We start from the raw sequence: 19,613 nt of genomic DNA, 5'->3' as shown, positions 1-19,613 counted from the left end.
TATTTACCCTTAAGTGGTCGCTAAGCAGTGGCGGGTCCAGGGAGGTGTGATGGGGGTGATCACCTCCCCCCCTCTCGAACCAACTGATATTATATTCAAATGTTATGAAAATATTCTTTTATTTTGATAGAAATTTAGCCAATTGGCAACCCCCTCTTATCGATGCTGGATCCTCCACTGTCGGTAAAGCATAAAAAGTACGCCATTCTTATAAAAATAATAATATAAGTATTTCTATAAAAATAAATAAATATTTTCATAATCTTTGAATATAATATCACTTGGTTTGAGAGGGGGGAGGTGATCACCCCCATCACCCCTCCTTGGATGCGCCACTGCTTAGCGACCACTTAAGGGTAAATATTGTGCTATCTAATATATTATTTTCTTAATCTATATTTTCTTGTATTTTAATATTTTAGTTCCACAAAAATCAAACTTATTTTATTATTGTTTGTGAAATATTGTTTAAACAATTGCATATGTTTAAAAATTAAAACTTTTATTCTGTAAGTTAAAATATATGAACAAAGAAAGTTTTTGCTAAAAAAGTGTTATTTCAAAGGATAGAGTATGTGTTTTTATTTTGTAAATTTTATTTATTTATATCGAAATGCAATAAAAATTAAAATATATCAATCATTATCAAAGGTCATTGGAATGCCCAATCAGAGCAAACTATCCGCTGTCCTGCGCGTAGCACCAATAATTAATGTTTATTTAAAAAAGTTCCTGACGCCGTGGTAGTTAATCTATTTTAATTTTGCAAATTGCAGATGAAAGATAAAGTAAATTTCTATATGTAAAAAAAAATTTAACTTGCTATCTGCTTTATTTTTAGTCCTGTAACATTTTGAAAAAATGAATTTTTTTTGAGAAAGCTGGATTGCAAAATTTATTTTGCAAAATCTGTTAAACCGATCTTAATGAAATTTACAGTATTGTTGTACTGTATCATAAAGTTTTTCTGGGTGAAATATGAAGGTCATAAGTGTAGCATAAAAGGTTGAAAAACGTAAAATGCGAATACTTGTTTTTGTATGGTTTTTTCGCAATTATTGCTATTTTGCAACAAGCGTGACTATTTTTTAAATCTTTAACCAATTCTATATTGTAGTAAATTTAATTATACAACTTTCATGTTAGTACAACTTTTCTCGAAAGTAAACACTTTTAAAGTTATAATCAAAAAACGAAGAGAAAATGAAATTGTTCCTTCATTTTTTGACATTTTGATTAGTTAAACAATGTTCCGGACCTTTTTGAGAGGGAGGATAACTCAAATATTATTATTTGAGTTATTTTCAAGAAATTTCTGCAAAAAAATTTGAGTCACCTCTCAACGTCCAAATGTACTAATATTTTTACAGATGCGCCCTGGTCTAACAATGTTCTCACATTATATGAAGCAATATGCATGAATTGTCGACTATGGTAGTCTAATTTTACCCGGGGATTCTTAGCACCCTCTACCCCGTCTTTCTTCCGACCGCTACCTTGGTCGGAGGTAGTAGAGTCTGTGGTAGAGTCGCCGGGCACTGGGGGCCGTTCATTTACTGAATTTTCCATACAATAATAGAAGAGAGTTTAGCCATTTCACTACCGCGCAGGCCAGTGCGTATTGGTAGTGGGTCAAGGTCCCTATACCATAGGTTGTATGGTAACTTTGACATTGACAAATGAAATATTGTCATCGTGACGTCACCCAGACGATCAATTTTACGAATTGTTTGTAAACATAATAGGATACGTGGTTTGGAAGCTATATTTTGTTATTAAATATCGTTAGTGTTTTAATTTGTGTTTATATCTTGAGATATAATGTATCTATAGATATCATTAAGTGTTTCTAGTATAATAACTTAAACCCAAAACTCTTTTACAGGAGTTGTTATATACGTTGACGCCTAACCCTATTTCTTTCGCATTTTCTTTAAGCTCCACATACAGTTCTGTAATATATCTTGCGGTTATTCACATCAAGTTTACATAATTTGTGTACGTTACAATCTGCTTAGACTTATTGAACAATATATCTAATTAAGTCTATAGATAATAGATCTATTATATGTCCCTAATTGTTTCATAAAAAATTATAACTAATATTGCAGCCATCTGAAGATCGTTTGAATAAACAATTATAAAGTAAATGAATATATTATAAAATGGGGAAAATTCCCTTTATTGCAGTGAAATTGTATTTTTTTTATAATTTACTGTTAATGTAAAACTGCACAGGTACCTATTGAATGGAATCATAATGTTTTAATAGTTTTAGATATTATAATCCAGTACCTAACGTAATCAGATGCTCTTTTGTTAAACTTAAGGGAAAAACTACTAATTTTGATAGGTACATAAATCTTTAGTTGAATCTCTTTTTCACCATGGTTTACATGTTAGAAGGAATTTATAATAATGTACTACATGCATTATCCCCAATTCAAAATGATTATATACCTACTCAAAATCATTTAAAAAAGTAAATTGTATATTTATATTCAACCCATTATTAATATACCTAGGATATTTGAATGATTTAGTCCCATATATAAACACAAGAAAGAATCTACTTCTGCTTTAATTAAGTAGTAATGCTATTCTACTGCATATATTTAATTGCAATTATATTCTACGATTTTTGTAACTCTACAGGTATCTACCACATTTTTTAAAGAATATATTAAATAAATAGTCATTAAAAATCCAAACGTATTTTTTTTTAAATATACATATATATTTTCAATCATTAAAAACATTCCTACTTTCCGAGTTGATTTCAATGAGTGAAGTGAATGAATTTGAATGCAGCATTCTGGGTGACGTCACTCCCGCCATTAGATTCTCGACGCTGATTGGTGGAAAGATACCATGCAACCTGTCTATTTATGAACCTTGGTAGTGGGTTAGGATGTGATATGGATAGGTACGAATTTGATGGAAAGTTTGGTTAGGACATGACTTCTCCTTGGTAGGAGACTGAGGAGAAAATCAACGCTTGTTTAAGGCAGGGTTGCGTCCCTTTAGCAGGTCTGTCTTCTACCGGGGTCGTAGAAAAGTATCTACTTGCTACCTTGGGCTGACTGCAAAGGATAAAATACATTTGGGCGATGGGGTCGCCACATCCCTACGCCTTTAGCGTTTAGTTTAGTTTTCATCGGAGATTGTATAATATACACACACCGGCAAAATTAGCCGAACACCCTAAAAATGGGACATGTTTGATGTCACGAATTTCCTAAACCAGTGGTCCGATTTGAGTGATTCTTTTAGTATGTTATAGCCTTATTATTTAAAAATATCGTTGTAATAATATCGTTGCTAGACAGCTAAATATCATTTTATACCGGGTGTAACAATAATACTGTGTTTTTTTCTTAAAGTTTGGAACACCCTGTGGAATATTCTAGCACATATAAAATATTGAAATTAAAACTCGATTATAGCCTTAGACTTTCTTCACATTTTCTTTTTTGATTCATTTGCGTATATTGGAACATAAAAAAGTTATGGACTTTAACAACTAGCCATGTTTTTCATCGATAAATCCTCATAGTAGGGGAGGAAAGTATGCTAAATTTGCAGTTACTGGAGCGTTATTGGGACCTATTGGATTGTGAATAGTATGTGCTAAAACCAGAAAAAGGTTAAGTTAAGTTTTCCATATATTGGGGACTTTTCATTTTTTAATTTATTTTCCATTTGAAACAATCGTTTTTTCCGATTATAGCGCCATTTATCCATAATTAAAAAAAATGTTGCGAATAAAAGTTGCTTATTTTTACGTCAAGGGGCCAAATCTTCGATAAAAATTGGGGGCTCCTATTTAAGATTTTAAAGTAACCTTCCACCCCACCTCCGTGGGGGACGTGTTTGGTGCCATTCGATAGATTTTTGAAAAATATTGAATACGTGTATTTTGCAGTTTTACGACCTGATGTTCATTTCGCGAAATATCGTATTTAATTTTTTTTAATTTACCCCCCACCCCTTTCCGTGGTGTGACGTCTTTGGTATTGTTCGATAGATTTTTGAAAAATATTGAATACGTATTTTTTAGTTTTTCGACCTGACGTTTATTTCGTGAAATATTCGCTTTTTTTTTGTGAAACTTTGTGACTCACCCATTTTCTTACGCCCCGCTCAAATCGTCGGATTTTTGAAATATACATTATTTTGCATGTACTTAACTTACCTTATTTTAATCTGACGTTTTCGAGTTTTTCTAAGAATATGTTTTTTTCTCGGTCCCCCTTAATGAATTCCTCGGTGTTAAGAACCAATATATGGTATAGGTACATTTACAGGGTACAAGGTTTCTTCCCATGTGATAATCTGACGCGCTCGAGTAACTGATTTTTTTCCCACTTGGGCTCCCCTACCATCATCATCTGTTTAGTTTAATAAACAAGCCTAAAGTAATTCAATAGATGTATTAAATAAATAAATTAATAAGCGATGTCACAATGACGACCTCCCGTGGATTTCAGCTGAACTAACTGAACATCAGATCGAAAAACTGCAAAATACACGTATTCAATATGTAACATCCTGATCATAACAAGACCAGGGCATTAAGCAACACCACACTGCTGGGAGAAACGAGGTAAGGAATTCCTCGAACATCCCTTAGGATATTCAAAAGAAAAACGTCCACCGTTCCATCCATCAGAATGGTGTTCTGCCCGACTGCTCAGCCCTGGGTTCGTTCCCTATTCATCCTTCCTTCACACCCATCCCAGAAAGGTACAGGAAATAAAAAGTCTACTTAATCATTTTAAATACACTATTTATTCAGATATAAAAAAAACTTAACAAAAATCATTTTATTGTATACAGACAACCAAGTTAATTTTCTGAGCCTGTGACCGAGACCCTGCTGGTAACCGGTATAAAAGTTATAAAGATAAAAAATGTACTCAGCTTTAAGTTTTTCCGTCACAGTTCCTAAAGGAGATCCCCAATCCCTGCAGAATTTGTCGTCGCCGGCAGTTATGGGAAGTCTAGGGCTACCTTGTTGGGCTGTCTTGTCTCTGTAGGGCTGTCGTGTCTAATTCATTCTACTGATGCATCAGGATACGGTTGTAAGCCAGTTCCGCTCTCCAAGGTAGTGTGTTTTCTTTTCCAGGTAGTGCTTGACTAAAGTCTTCTTCCCGAGGTAGGGGCTAGAAAAATTCAAACAATGATCAGTTTTCTCCCAAAAGAAAAGCTCGATCAGAAATAAAGCTGAGTATTGAAAGAAACACGATCTCAGCAAAATCGCTGACAACGGCGTGGTATTATTAAAAATAAAAAGAAACGGAAAGAATTCTATCAATAAAATATTATAACTATGTACAGGAAATAAAGTAATATACTATAATATACCAGAGAAAAAGAAATAAAATTAGAAAAGTTTTTAAAGCTTATTTCAAGGAAGAAAGTAGGTATCTGCTGCGCAAAAGAAATTAGTAAAAAAAACTGAGGCTAAAACTAGATAATCAAACTTACCCATTGTTTAACGGCCTACACACAAACACGATAATGTATGCCAATATTGTGCCTGATTTACGTGGCAATGGCAAAAGAGGAAGTACAAATTTGTATCGGATTAAATACCTTCGAAGAGACTTGACGATAGTTGGGTCGCTTGTAGAAATATATAGTCCGAGGGACAAATACCAAGCGGAGCTTGGTGTATCGAATTTCACCAAACACGTTCCCCCACGGAGGTGGGGTGGGAGATCTAATTTAAAATCTTAAATAGGAGCCCCCAATTGTTATTGCAGATTTGGATTCTTTACGTAAAAATAAGCAACTTTTATTCGACACATTTTTTCGAATTATGGATGGATCGCGCTATAATCGAAAAAAAACGATTGTTTCAAATGGAAAATAAATTAAAAAAATGAAGAGTCCCCCAATATATGGGAAACTTAACTTAACCTTTTTCTGGTTTTAGTACATACTATTTACAATCCAATAAGTCCCCATAACACTCGAGTAACTGCAAATTTAGCACACTTTCCTCCCCTACTATGAGGATTTATGGATGAAAAACATGGCTAGTTGTTAAAGCCCATAACTTTTTTTATTTTCACAAATGAATCACAAAAATGAAATGTTAGGAAAGCCTAAGGCTATAATTGAGATTTATTTTCAATATTTTATATATTCTAGAATAGTCCACAGGGTGTTCCAAATTTTAAGAAAAAACACAGTATTATTGTTACACCCGGTATAAAATGATATTTAGCTGTCTAGCAACAATATTATTACAACGAAATTCTGAAATAATAAGCCTATAACATACTAAAATAATCACTCAAATCGGACCACTGGTTTAGGAAATTCGTGACATCCAACCTATCCCATTTTTAAGGTGTTCGGCTAATTTTGCCGGTGTGTGTATATGACTATCTCTGAACAAACTGAAACAAATACGACTGTTAGTACCAAATTACAACAAAATAACATGATATGGATGCAAAAAGAGGGGAGATGCAAACTGGACAAAAAGGGCATGGGGAGATCTATAAATATCATCTCACTTCCTGCCTGTCCAGCGTGGCAAAATTTCAACAAAGAATTTGGTCCCGTATGTGTACTCAGTTAAGAGTAAAACTAATAGAAAATAATAATTTCGTTGTAAAAAGAAACCAAGAGACGTCTTGTATCAGATCGTTCAGAGAGTGCCATAAACAGCCTTACCGATTCCTGTATTCTCTGTAATTATTATAATTCTCCTGCATTCTGTTTTGTGGCCTTTTTTGTGCAATGGGTAAATAATCGCTTCCTTCCAATCTCCTGGTATTTGTTCTTTTATCAATACTTCCTTTATAATTTTGTATATCCAATCATTTAGAAAAGTTATACCATATTTCATCATCTCTGCTTATATGTTACGCTTTCAGGGCATTTGTTGTTTTTCAGATTTTTTTATGATTTCCGCGACTTGTTCTTTGCTGGGTAAATTATCTTCTATGTCTTCTAAGTGTTAATTTTCTGCTTCCCCTTCCATGCATTCTCTTTGGTTTGACTTATTCTTGCCATTTAGTGATTCTTCAAAATATTTTTCCATTTCTCTACTATTTCTGCTTCCCCGCTTATATTATTCCTCTCTATATTTTTAACGAATATGGATTGGTATCCTCTTTTCTCTTTTCTGGCACATTGATGCAGGTTTTTTATTTCTTTATTTCTGTAGTTTTCTTTTAGCTTATTTTTTACGTGTCTTCTATTATTTCTTCTTAGCAACCTCTTCACTAATTGTCTTTGCTCTAAACATATATTTATTCTTTGGCTCTGTTGTTTTTTCTTGATAATTTCCGTCCTTAATGATATTCTTTGTTCTATTTCCTTTTGACACTCTACGTCGAAGCACTCCTTTCTCTTTTTATTCTCCTGTTTCTTACATTATTTTGCTGCTTTATTCATTACTTGATTTATGATTTCCCAGTTGCTCTCAGTTTGTTCTTCTATTTGTATATTTTAAAATTCTCTTCACATGATTTCTCCGTAAGTTTCTTGCTCTCTCTTTGTTACTAAAAGCATTGGTTTATTTATACACTTCTTTTCCTTTATTTTGTTTTTATTGTCTGGCACAGGCGCGGATACAGAGGGGGTCAACGGGGCTATGGACCCCCCTATTATATTTAGTCTATACGCATTTTTTTATTATTTATTATTTTTTTCTGCTAACTCTTATTTTAAAACGATCAGTAAGCAAGTCTGGACCCCCTATTATGAATTTCTAGATCCGTGCCTGGTCTGGCATCACTTGCTTCATTTTAATGCCCACCATGTAATGATCGAAATCGGCATCTGGTCCTCTGTATGTTCTTATCTTCTCTAAACATTTTTGAGCTTATATTTCAATCAGCACGTGATCTATTTTTGTATCTAGCGATAGTCTAGCTAGTCTTTTCCTTGTGTATGTCTTTTCTTTCAAAATATGTGCTCATTTTTATCATATTTTTTTCTCCTGCGAAATCTATGAGGAATTGTCCATTATCATTAATTTCATTGTATTTTTACTATGGTTTCCTATTGTCGGTCTAAATAATTCTTCAATTGCTATTTTGGCATTTGCATCGCCTAAAATAATTTTCATAACATATTTGGGTATCTTCTTCTTCAAGTGCCATCTCCGCGACGGAGGTCGGCAATCATCATAGCTATTCTGACTTTGGAGACAGCTGCTCTGAAAAGTTCATTTGATGTAAATACATCCGTATTATTCTCTCAGGTTGCGCAGCCACGATATTCTGCGTCTCACACATTGGATATTAGTCCTATTTAGTGCATACCACCTACAACAAAATATCTCGAGATACTGTACAATGTGTTTTGTTAGTATTATTAGATTCTATGTAAATAGTTACTAATTTATTCTTCTATAAATACTTCTATTTCCTACTAACATAATTCCAAAATCTAAACATTTTATTGTTAAGCATTCTCATCTTTTTCTACACGGACCTAATTGCTTCCTTTCAATCTCCTGGTATTTGTTCTTTTATCAATACTTCCTTTATAATTTTGTATATCCAATCATTTAGAAAAGTTCTACCGTATTTCATCATCTCTGCTTTTATGTTACGTTTTCAGGGCATTTGTTGTTTTTCAGATTTTTTTATGATTTCCGCGATTTGTTCTTTGCTGGGTAAATTATCTTCTATGTCTTCTAAGTGTTAATTTTCTGCTTCCCCTTCCATGCATTCTCTTTGGTTTGACATATTCTTGCCATGTAGTGATTCGTCAAAATATGTTTTCCATTTCTCTACTATTTCTGCTTCCCCGCTTATATTATTCCTCTCTATATTTTTAACGAATATGGATTGATATCCTCTTTTCTCTTTTCTGGCACATTGATACAGGTTTTTTATTTCTTTATTTCTGTAGTTTTCTTTTAGCTTATTTTCTACGTGTCTTCTATTATTTTTTCTTAGCAACCTCTTCACTAATTGTCTTTGCTCTAAACATATATTTATTCTTTGGCTCTGTTGTTTTTTCTTGATAATTTCCGTCCTTAATGATATTCTTTGTTCTATTTCCTTTTGACACTCTACGTCGAGGCACTCCTTCCTCTTTTTATTCTCCTGTTTCTTACATTATTTTGCTGCTTTATTCATTACTTGATTTATGATTTCCCAGTTGTTCTCAGTTTGTTCTTCTATTTGTATCTTTTAAAATTCTCTTTACATTATTTCTCCGTAAGTTTTTTGCTCTCCCTTTGTTACTAATAGCATTGGTTTATTTATACACTACTTTTCCTTTATTTTGTTTTTGTTTTCTGGCATCACTGACTTCATTTTAATGCCCACCATGTAATGATCGAAACCGGCATCTGGTCCTCTGTATGTTCTTATCTTGTCTATAGATTTGTGAGCTTATTTTTCAATCAGCAAGTGGTCTATTTTTGTATCTAGCGATAGTCTAGCTCAGGGATTCCCAACCGGTGGTACGCGTACCACTGGTGGTACGCGGTAAGATTTCAGGTGGTAATACGCGTCGCTTGGGTGAAACAAACCATTATGATGGGTCTTTTTCTGAGGAAGTGCCAGTGTGTCTTTTCCTCCGTCTCTTCAAACTGAGGTCAGAAGTTTTAATGCTTTAAATTGAGAAAAATAACGACGTGGAAAAGTTGTTCTGTGATGGAGAATGGTTGTCAAGATTGGCGTATCTAGATGACATTTTTGACAGACTCAACACGCTGAACAGAGTCTTTCGGGGAGCAAACACAACACCCTTCAGAGCCAATGAGAAAATAAACTCCTTCAAGAAAAAGTTGGTTATTTTATGTTCTCAAATACAGGGGAAGGATGCCTCTGCATTTCCTTTGCCGTCACCATTTTTTAACGAAAATCAAATATCTCCAATACCAGATGTGGTTGCTGATATAATTCTTCACTTGGAATCTCTTCAAGAAAGTTTTAATAAATATTTCTCTGAAGATTATTCCAAACTTGACTGAATCAGAAATCCTGTTGCAGCATCATCCACCAAATGAGTTGGAATTACAGGATTTACAGGAAACATTCATCGATTTCACAGAAGACAGTTTTAAAGATAAATCCTTAAATGACTTCTGGATAAAATGAAACAAGCCAATGGACACATTTCTGATAGCAAATATGTTTCTAAAAACATAGTTTATTCCATTCCATGCCCCCCCTCCTCCGGTGTTTGGTGGTACGCCAAAATCTTCAAAATGTATCAGGTGGTACGCAGCGGCTAGAAGGTTGGGAACCCCTGGTCGAGCTAGTCTTTGGATCTGGCGATCACCATGTTTCCTTGTGTATGTCTTTTCTTTCGAAATATGTGCTCATTTTTATCATATTTTTTTCTCCTGCGAAATCTATGAGGAAATGTCCGTTATCATTAGTTTCATTGTATTTACTATGGTTTCCTATTGTCGGTTTAATACTTCTTCCTTTGCTATTTTGGCATTTGCATCGTCAAAAATAATTTTCATATCGTATTTGGGTATCTTCTTCTTCTTCAAGTGCCAGGCAATCATCATAACTATTAGGACTTTGGAGACGGCTGCTCTGAAAAGGTCATTTGATGTAAGCACATCCGTACCATTCTCTCAGGTTGCGCAGCCACGATATTCTACGTCTCACACATTGGATATTAGTCATTTTTAGTGCATATCACCTACCACAAAATATCTCGAGATACTGTACAATTTATAATGTGTTTTGTTAATATTATTAGATTCTATGTAAACAGTTACTAATTTATTCTTCTATTTCCTACTAACATAATTCCAAAATATAAACATTTTATTGTTAAGCATTCTCACCTTTTTCTACACGGGCCACAAGAAGTATTTTTTATATTTAACAAACATATTTTTATATTAACAATACAATACTTACTATATTTCATACCGTTTCTGAAATGTGAATCAAATATTTACACTAGTAAATCCAATCTTACCAACATCAAAAGCAAAAAACAAAGTAAAACGCTGAGACTTGTCCACAATCCACAAAATTTAATCAAACTACGTTTGACGTTAAGTTGAAAAAAGTCTATGAAAGTTGAAACAATCTTCTCATACCTAAAAGTTTCCAATTGAAGAGATGGGTAAATAATTGTATTTCCGTTATCCTACATCTGATGCTCGGGAGATTCGTGGTCCTTTGTTCTTAAGAATTATTTTCGCTTTCTTTTTTGATGAGTAAATACATTTTGATTAAGGATAAGTATAGCTATATTTCTGTAAATATCGTGTTCCTTTTTTATGTAAGCGTTTAATTTTAAGGAATACATTCCTTAGTTTATTATAATCAGTGTACTTGGATGAAAATGTACTGGATATTCTTATTATTAATGTATATTATCACAAGACTTGCCAGCTTTGAGATGTGGTGGTATCATTAAATGGATAAAATGTCATGGATGTAAACCGTAACAAACACTATGTACCGGGTGTCCCAATAAGAATGGCTCTCGGCCATATCTCAGGAACCGTTTATAGTACAACTTCGAGAAAAAAATATTTATAACAAAAGTTGCATCGGGAAAAGCCTGGAAATTATTTTCATAATTGTAGGTTCACCGCTAGAGGGCGTAATTGAATAGCAAAAATAAAAAAATCAAAATTTTACAAAATTTGCCTAATGAAAGGGCACTGGAAATACGATCATCGTATTCTTCATAAAATTCTGCGCATATTTGATTTCACCAGTTTAAGTATACCTTTGCAAATAAGAGGTGGAGGTGAGTGGGAACCTTGTTATGAAAAATGGCTGTAAATCCGGTTCTGCTAAATTGAATTTTGCAAACTTGGTCTTGTTGAAATATCTCTTTTTTGTCAATGTAAGAATTATAATTTCGAAACAGCCCATTAAGTAATATGCCAGCTAGGAGGCTTTATTTAATTATTTTCAAATATCTAGTTTTCTTTGGAAAATATTAAATACAAGTATGCATTTTTAATCCTGTATTATAAAATTAGATCAAATTAGTAACAGAATAGCGAAAACCGCATGTCGATACCTTTTTTCTGTCTCGAGATATCTTAACAAATGTGTAAATTTTAAGCATAACTGTTACTGTCACCGGTAAACGAAGTTAATAAAAGGTAGTGTGCTGTGGAAAAAAACAAAGAAACATTTTCCAGATCTGAATGTATATAATTAATTAAAACAACAATAAAACAAACAACACTATAAAATATAACAAAGAAATAAAAACAACTACTTAGTGACGACTTAAATATTTTTCATTTAGCATATTGCCCATCATTTTTGATTCAAGCATTTACTCTTTTAAGACTAGATTGAACAGCAGTCTTAATTTCTGCTCTCTAAATGCTTTGAATGGGGTTTCGTATTCTCTGGATCATTTCTAGCTGCAAAAACAAGGTCTTTAATCCGTGCCCATACCTAAATAAAAGTGAAATACCAAACCGTCCCCACACCAAACAGTTAAATCTGGTGATAGTCAGATAATAGGACCCTTTCTTTTCGATAATGCTATTATTGGTGAACGCTATCTAATTTTTTAAGGAATGAATTGCCTCTTCTTATGGAAGATGTACCACTAGAAGTTTGTAGGTCCACGTTGTTTCAGCACGATGGTTGTCCCGCACATTTTCCAGAGTAGTAAGAGATTTTTTAGATGAGTCATTCGCTGATAGATGGATAGGACGTGGAAGCCTATTTTTTGGCTAGCCATATCACCAGATTTAACTGTTTTATACTTTTATTTATGGGGCGGATTAAAGAACTTGTTTTTGCCGCTAGGCCCACTACTCAAAAAAACATGATCCAGAGTGTAGCAAACGCCATGCAATGCATTGCGAGAGCAGAAATTGAGACTGCTGTTCAATATACTCTTAAAGAGTAAATACTTGCATCGAAAATGATGGGCAATAATTTGAACAGTTAAGTCGTCACTAAGTAGTTGTTTTTATTTCTTTGTTATATTTGGTAGGGGAGCAAAGTATGCTAAATGTGCAGTCACTCGAGCGCTTTGGGGACCTATTGGGTTGTAAACAGTAGGTCCTAAAACCAAAAAAAGTTAAGTAAAGTTGTCCATTTTAGTGGGCGCTTGCCATTTTTTAATTTAATTTTCCATTTCCAACAATCGTTCTTTCCGATTATGGCGACATCTATCCATAATTCGAAAAAATGTTTCGAATAAAAGTTACTTATTTTTACGTAAGGAATCCAAATCTGCAATAAAAAGTGAGGGTTCCTATTTAAGATTTTAAAGTAACCCCCCACCCCACATCCATGGGGGGTCGTGTTTGGTGCCTTTCGACAGATTTTTCAAAAATATTGAATAAGTGTATTTTACAGTTTTTCGATCTGATGTTCATTTCGCGAAATATCACGGGATTCGTATTTAAAATATTAAATTTACCCCCCACCCCTCTCAGTGAGAAGTCGTGTTTGGTATCATTCGATAGATTTTTAAAAAATATTGAGCATATATTTTTTAATTTTTCGATCTGTCATTCATTTCGCGAAATATTCGGTTTTTTCTTGTGAAAATTTGGGTCTCACCCATTTCCTTACGCCCGGCTCAAATCGTCAGATTTTTGAAATATACACTCGTTTGCATGTACTTAACCTACCTTATCTTAATCTGACAATTTCGAGTTTTTTTAAGGGTAGATTTTTTTTTTCGGGCCCCCCTTAACGAACTCCCCTGTGTTAAGAGCCAATATATAGTAGAGGTACATCTGCAGTAGGGTGGGCCGAAAAAACTTTTTTTTTTATTTTAAAAGACGCTATAGCAAAAAAGGTGCGTTTTTATGTAAAAAAAATAATTAACAAAAAATTTACGTAAAAAAAAACTTTTTAGCCGGGCCCAGGGGCTCTTCAAGGGGCTATTTTTTTAATATTATTTTTTTTAGGGGCGCTACTGAAAAAAACCATTGTTTTAACCTCCTTATTACCCAAAAAAAATATTATACAAAAAAAAATATTTTAAGCCGGGCCCATGACGAATTTTCTAAGCTGATAATATCAGTCCGCCCTCTAATATGATCTGCCTATTATTTTAAGGTCGTTGAACTATGCGTAGTCGGACCAACGCCTTTGGTTTAAGTTTAATTTAGTTCCCTGCGAGTCTTTGTCTAATGCGGACTGTTGTTGCGGAGTGCAAATCGTTTAAAAGTAGTTGTTTTGACTGTTTTTGTGGACTTTTAGTTGTTTTTTGTACGTTTTTAGTGTTTTTGTGGACATATAAATTCTAATTGTGATTAGAACGTGACATAAAGTTATAATGCCAAACACTTTAGTAAAAACTCGTGCTAGTGCCACGTGCCCAATATTTGGCAATTCAAAAGACATTCTGCCAAATGCATCTCAGCTTCCGACGTACGAGGATGTGATGAAATGTTATTTGGAGGTTCGATTAGAGTTAAAAGGCGACGGTAGTAAGCAACCGCCAAGTGCTACAGTTGCCAAGATTGTTGCGAATAAAGTAGAGCATGTGTGGAAACGTGCTTCTCTACCTATAATAACTCATGAAAGAAGAATTAAACTAATTTTGAATTATAATAAAAAATATCAAAACATTATTAAACCCATAAAAGGAAAAATTTCAAAGTTTTTGCAAGCTAAGTTAGATACGTTTCTAGGAGAGTCGAAAAAGCTTTTTGATATATCAACTTGTAAGTGTCTCGTTTTGGAAACTTGCTGTTGCGAAAAAAATAGGAAGATTCCGAAAATAGAATGGCCCTTCTTACAAGACCAAAGATCTGAGAGAAAAATGCAATTTGGAGGGATTGACCAACTTGTGACAAAACAGATACAAAAAAAAGAAGAAAGAAAATACAACATCTTGAAAAGAAAGAAAGAAACCGAAGAGCCAATTCCAAGTACAAGTGGCCTTACAAATGTAAATACTACTAGGCAATACATCATGAATATAAACCAAAGTTCTAATGAAAGTTCAAGCGAGGAGGAATACCAATGTCCAGTTTCAGCAAAACAAGAATCCCATCCTCAAGTATCAGTGTCGAAACCCAAACAGATGCGACTTAGCTTAGCCAACACTGCCAGAATAGCAGATCAGACTGGAACTTCTAACAGGGCTGTAGCTAAAATTGTTAATGCCGTGTTGGAAGACTTTAATCTAATTTCAACAAGTGAACAAACGAACGTAATAGATAAAAATAAAATAAGACGAGAATTACGTAAAAGTCGACAAAAACTACAACAAAATCAGGAAAACAAGACTATTGTAGGTCTATATTTTGATGGGCGAAAGGACCAAACTCTTTCTATGGTAAATAATAAAAAAAATCTTCAACAAGAAGAACACATTTCAATTATAAAAGAACCTGGTAGTATATATTTCGCACATATATCTACAAAAGGAGCTTCTACTGCAGTGAATATAAAAAATGAACTTTTAAAATGTTTAGATAATTATCAGACGGATATAAGTTTTTTGTCTCTAATCGGTTGCGATGGAACAAATGTAAATACGGGATGGAAGGGAGGCATAATTCGTCTTATGGAAACTCATATCGGAAGACCCCTTCAGTGGAGTATATGTCTCCTCCATACAAATGAATTGCCTTTACGTCATCTTCTTCAAAATTTAGATGGCGAAACCAAGGGACCTTATAGTTTTTCAGGGCCAGTGGGTTCCCAACTGAAAGACTGCCAACAAATGCCAGTAAAAAAATTTAAAATTATAGACACGGAGCTTCCAGAAGTAACAGCAGATATTCTAAGTACTGACCAACAATATCTGTACAACTTTGTTCTGCTATTAAAAATGGACATTTTTCTGAAAGTTTGGCAAATAAAGATCCTGGAAAGTTATCCCATGCTCGCTGGCTTACTACAGCCAACAGGATACTACGACTATATGTAGCCACCGAAAAACCCATATCAAACCTAGTTATTTTATCTGAATTTATTATGAAAGTTTATGCCCCTGTTTGGTTTAATGTTAAAACACGACCACTGATCTATGATGGAGCACGACATTTATGGAAAGCCATTAGTCTTTCCAGAACTTTTCCACCTAAAGTTACCAAAATAGTGAACAAAGTCTTTGCCGACAATGGATATTTTGCTCATCCTGAAAACTTACTCTTAGCTATGCTAACCGACCCAAGGCCTCATATAAAGGAATTGGCTGTAAGGAGGATAAAAAAATGCAGAATGCACCCAAGTAATGAAGTGAGAGTCTTTAGGGTACCTTTAATCAACTTAGCCGCTGAGGATTACATAGATTTAATAGACTGGCAAAAAACAGTGATTTCAGAACCACCTTTGACAGTTTCTTTAAAAAATGAAGATTTAGATAATTTTTTAAAAGGCACATTTGTGTTTGATAAATTCCCATGTCACACTCAGGCAGTGGAACGCTGTGTGAAGTTGGTGACTGAGGCCTCCACTAAAGTATGTGGCGATGAGTCCAGAGACGGATACGTTCGACTAAAGTTAGAAGGTCGACAAATGTTACCCATTTTCGATAACAAGTCGCAATATTTTGAAAAACGGAATGTCACCTAAATTTAAAAATATATGGGTGGGAGGGTCCCCAATTGGGAGGAACTCCAGGTGCAGATAGCATACGATTAAGGGACGTGGTGGTCGGATGATTGCGAGAGACGGAAGCTGATGCGTGACGACGAGCGACTGAGAATCGGGCAAAAGAAGGACATCGGGGAAAAGTCATGCCCTAACGGGCGATTCCACCCTGATGCCCTAGTATGAGAGGGGTGGGGTTTAGCTGGTCCCGGCCACATCGGAGTTACGGAGGACAGGGAGGTCCGATTTAGGGCCAAACTGGTCGACGTGACACTGATGAGGTTTCAGCTCAGGAACCCAGCACTGTTGGAAATGTTTACCTCCGACGTCTGTTTGCAAATTCCCCACCTAGTGATGAAAAAAAAAAAAAAAAAAGGTGCAGATACCTCCGCGTGGTGGGTTCTGGGTTGATTAGTATATTTTTATATAAAAAATTATACTAATCAAGCGAAAGACTGCACATTTATACAAATATGTTAATTTATGGTATATATTGAATTTTTAAAAATTTGTTTTGGTTCATGGGGCCGGTTAAAATGCTTTCTATTTTCTTTAATTTTTTTCTAGTAACATTACTGATTAAATAAAAAAGATTTTAAGGTAGCGCCCCTAATTTTTTTGGAAAAAAAAAATTGACCCCTAAAGTGGCCCCTGGGCTCGGTTAAATATTTTTTTAAAAAATTCAAATTTTCTACCTGCATGAGTAATATCCATATGCACCTTTTCCAAACTAGCGCCCTTTATTTTTTGCGACTTTTAAAAAATTTGCCATTTTCGGCCCACCCTAATCTGCAGGGTACCAGGTTTCTCACCATATGCTAATCTGACGCGCTCGAGTGACTGCAAAAATCCCCGCTTGGGCTCCCCTACCAATCCCCTACATAGTGTTGTTTGTCCTATTGTTGTTTTAATTAATAGGTACATGTTGACATCTAATTTTTTTTTTATTTAAAAGTATTTTGCAATCTGTTGAGTGTCAACAATAAACAAAAGTAATTACATTGACTAAGGACAAGAAAGATTTTACCCACTGGTAAAATCAAAGTACAATTTTTATAAAGTTGTGTAGAAAATAATTAAATTTTATAACTACTAACTAATTAGTTTAAAAGTTTATTCTAAATGGTAAGTCCAATGGTTTGAACCTCTTTAACCTACGCTGTTCTTGGGAATTCTCTAGGAGGTTAAGTGCAAACTGGTTTTCATGATCCTCCAACTTGGCAATGTATGCTGCGCTACGTTTTGTGATGACTTCTTGTACCATATCCGTTTTAAGGTCTCGATGAATAATTCTGTTGTTGATGTACCAAGGTGCATTAGTGATGGTTCTGAGGGTTTTTGATTGGAAGCGTTGGATGATTTCGATGTTGGAGTGACTGGCTGTTCCCCATAGTTCCAACCCATATGTCCAGATTGGCATAAGTATTGCCTTATAGAGCAGCAATTTATTATCCAGAGATAGTCTTGATGAACGGCCCATTAACCAATACATATTTCTGAATTGGAGACCTAGTTTCTTTCTCTTGGTCCAGATATATTTCCTCCATGTGAGACTTCTGTCCAAATGAACACCAATATATTTTACCTCGTTGATGGTAATTGGTGATTGTTTAAAGTTACAGGAGAACAAGTTCCTCTTCGTGTTGTAAATGTAACATGAATAGATTTTCCTTCATTGACTTTAATTTTCCATTCCAAAAACCAAACTTGTATTCTGTTTAGATTTGCTTGAAGGAGATGCGAGGCATAAAGAGGGTCAGCATGTGAAGCCAAGATTGCTGTATCGTCGGCAAATGTTCCTAGCATCATTTCTTCTGTAGGTGGTCTCTCCTCTAGTGGTTCCTGAAGAGTTGGAGGTATATCTGCGGTAAACAAGAGATACAAGGTAGGTCCCAGCACGCTACCCTTTGGTACGCCAGCTTTGATAGAATAGAGTTTAGAAATTACATCTTGGTATTTAATAAAGTAACACCTACCTGACAAATATGGCTCAAGAAGAATGTAGAAGCTGTGCGGTAATGTCCTTTTTAGCTTGTATAGGAGGCCTTCATGCCATACCTTGTCAAATGCCTGCCTAACGTCAAGAAATGCCGCTGAACAGTACCTTTTGGTCTCAAAATCAGCATTTATATGTTTTACCACTCTGTGAACTTGTTGGATTGTTGAGTGATGGGACCGAAATCCAAACTGGTGGTCTGGAATTAGATTTTTGATCCAGGGTTCGAGTTTTTTTACTAATAGTTTTTCGAAAACTTTAGACGTGATTGGCAAGAGGCTGATTGGCCTGTACGATGTAGTTTCTTCTTGAGGTTTCCCCGGTTTTAGAATGGTTATTATCTGAGACATTTTCCATTGATCAGGAAAGTAACCTAAGTTTAATATGGCATTGAATATTAACGTTATAAGTTTTATGCATTTGATAGGTAATTCTTTCAACATTTTTCCACTGATCAAATCGTACCCTGGAGATTTTCTATCGTTTAAATTATTAATAGCTAAGATGACTTCGGACGATTTAAATTTCGGAATAGGCAAACTCATTTGATATGGACTTTGAAGGAATGAGAATACGTCTACTTCCACAGGTGAATTCATTTGATTAAGAGTAAATACTTCGGAGAAATACTCTGCAAAACAACTTGCTTTCTCTTGTGCACTACGAGCCCATTCTCTGACCGATTTTCTGATTGGAGGTGACGGTTTCTGGGTTTGTTTCAGTTTTCTTGTGGCTTTCCATAGCGAATAATCGCTATCTTTAGTGGAATCTAAATTTTCCAAGTAGTACTGAAGTGATTGGTTTTTGAGATCTTCGAAGAGCTTTTTTAATTCCCTTTATGCACTACGCTTATCAGCAGGATCTCTGGTCTGTTGCCATCTTTTCCTCAATCTTCTCTTTAGCAAAATTTTTTCTTTGACAACTTGTGGGCAGTCATTTATTATGCATTTACTTTGTATTGTTGGTGTTGCTTGCCATGCAGCTGATTGGATATTTGTAGTTAGTTGTTCCACAGCAAGAAAAAGGTCCTCTTTGGACCTTTGGACCATCTAAAAAATGTTTCTTTGTTTTTTCCACAGCACACTACCTTTCCTTAACTTCGTTTACTGGTGAAAGTA

General features: G+C 34.7%; 2 protein-coding genes and 1 long non-coding RNA gene across 4 annotated transcripts in view; 1 reads left to right on the top strand and 2 right to left on the bottom strand.

Annotated features, from left to right (window-relative positions):
- Positions 1 to 19,613, bottom strand: part of LOC126883286 (uncharacterized) — a 366,556-nt gene that overhangs the window by 30,626 nt on the left and 316,317 nt on the right. The gene's annotated exons all lie outside the window — the stretch shown is intronic.
- The window catches only part of LOC126883285 (cilia- and flagella-associated protein 251-like), a 287,613-nt gene that overhangs the window by 229,536 nt on the left and 38,464 nt on the right, over positions 1 to 19,613 (top strand). The window lies entirely within an intron of this gene.
- On the bottom strand, positions 4,773 to 5,566 carry LOC126883290 (uncharacterized). The gene is made up of 2 exons (XR_007697599.1): positions 5,491 to 5,566; positions 4,773 to 5,165 (listed from the first exon to the last, which is right to left on the bottom strand). It is a non-coding gene; the product is annotated as an uncharacterized LOC126883290 (long non-coding RNA).

This window comes from Diabrotica virgifera, chromosome 4, assembly GCF_917563875.1.
Source record: "Diabrotica virgifera virgifera chromosome 4, PGI_DIABVI_V3a".
Classification (NCBI taxonomy): domain Eukaryota; kingdom Metazoa; phylum Arthropoda; class Insecta; order Coleoptera; family Chrysomelidae; genus Diabrotica; species Diabrotica virgifera.
The sequence above is the reverse complement of the archived record's forward strand: the minus strand, read 5'-3'. Positions and strand labels throughout refer to the sequence as shown.